A 1,797-nucleotide genomic window follows, 5' to 3' on the forward strand; every position below is an offset into this window, starting at 1 on the left:
TGTCTCTCTCTGGCTAGTGCATGTGCTCTATGGTAATTAAAAGAAGTTATTAAAAAATTATTGCATCTTAAAAAGTCTTATAAACATGTAAGATAGAGAAAAAAGACTTACCGTCCAAAATTTTATAAAGTACTCTAAAACTGTTAGAGCCACGAAAAGGCAATATAATAGGGAATATAATAAAAACAGCAGGAAGAATTTGTAATTAGAAAATCCCACACAATTGTTCACCCTAGAAAAATAAAGAAAGTTACACTATTAAAAATAAGACAAATCACAAATTCACAGAAATACAAAGCAGAATGGAGAGTTGCTAAGGGTTGGTGGGATAGGGAAAATGGAAATTGTTTAACGAGAACAATTTAAGTTGTGCAAGATAAGAGAGTTCTGGAGATTGCACAATGTAAACTTAACACTACTGAACTGCATTTAGAAATAGTTAAGATGATAAATTTAATGTTATAGATTTTTTCCATAATAAAAAATAAGACAAATCAAGCAACATAATCATCACTTAGAAATGGGTTGTTTGGAGGTAAAGAGCAGTATCTTAACTAAGGATGTGTGTTTTAAATAAATTCTACAAGAAATTGGAAAATAAATGTTAATTCTCAATACATCATTATTTGGATGAATAACATAAGATATTTTGAAAGGAAAACATTTAATATGAATATGTACATAAATGTGTATACATAAATAAAAACAGACCAATCTTAATATCTATGAAAAATTAAACTGACCTTCAAAAGTTAAGAATACTAATGTAAATCATTCTAAATTTTTTCTTTCCCCCTTCGCTACCCCCTTATGAGATTTCCCCTATTTTTAATACATACCAAGGACAGTGATGATCCATCTTAAGAATACATCTAAGAAACAAATAAGCATAAGAAAATACATGCAGAAAAATTCCCTAATTTCTCTTCATCTTCTTTGATTTAATTTTAAATTTTCCTTTTAACTACTACAGAAACAGTCCAGAAACATGAGGTTAGAAATAATTTATGATAATTTTATAATAGAAGTATTTTCATAGTTGAAAGCTCATGATTTTTTTACACTGGAAATTTAGATGAACAAGTCCAGTTGCCTTAGACCACATCAAATGATATTTTAGTAATAATAATAAATTTTTTATTTTTAATTTTAGATTTTAACATCAACAATAATTTAAAAAACGGAAAAACTGTCATTGTGGCCTTTTAAATCCAGTTATCTTTCTCAAGATAACTTGAAGTGTTATTACTACTTGTTCATCAATGCTACAAGTACAAGCATAGAAAGTATATTAAAATTTTATAACTGGTATACAAATTATTATCAAAGGCTACTTGTGGGTATATTCCAGCTTACATAAATATTTTTGTTAGCCTTGTATGCACAGCAAATCATTGGAGAATATGAAGTATTTTGCTAATACAAGGCACAGTTTCTCCCCCTTCCATTCTCCTGTCACCAGTTCCCAGTGTTAGGTTTAAATGAAAGTGAGTAAGTATTACTTACGTATCACATGCTGAGCAGTGATGCGCTCGATCAGGTTTAATCAACTGACATTTTTCACAATATCTGATAGCTACGTGAAAGAAGGAGAAGGAAGATATTGAGGAATTTACAAGCTTACCTACTTTGACTATAATACTTATTTTTAAAAATACACAACTCTGGGAAACTGACAAGGAACAATTTAAAAATAATGCCAACACACTGAAGAGCTTCTCAAATCAAAATGTCAAGAAATAGAAGAGAATATCAGAAATGTAGTCTGCTGGGACCAGCAGGTGGTGTAGTGGTTAA

The 1,797-nt window shown here is 29.6% G+C and overlaps 1 long non-coding RNA gene across 1 annotated transcript; it reads right to left on the bottom strand.

Annotated features, from left to right (window-relative positions):
* Window positions 1–34: 34 nt before the first annotated feature.
* LOC102469236 (uncharacterized) lies at window positions 35–1,588 on the bottom strand. The gene is made up of 3 exons (XR_336357.3): window positions 1,507–1,588; window positions 840–872; window positions 35–232 (listed from the first exon to the last, which is right to left on the bottom strand). It is a non-coding gene; the product is annotated as an uncharacterized LOC102469236 (long non-coding RNA).
* Window positions 1,589–1,797: the final 209 nt, after the last annotated feature.

The sequence above is a fragment of the Tupaia chinensis genome, unplaced genomic scaffold (assembly GCF_000334495.1).
Source record: "Tupaia chinensis unplaced genomic scaffold, TupChi_1.0 Scaffold135465_1, whole genome shotgun sequence".
Taxonomy (NCBI): Eukaryota; Metazoa; Chordata; class Mammalia; order Scandentia; family Tupaiidae; genus Tupaia; species Tupaia belangeri.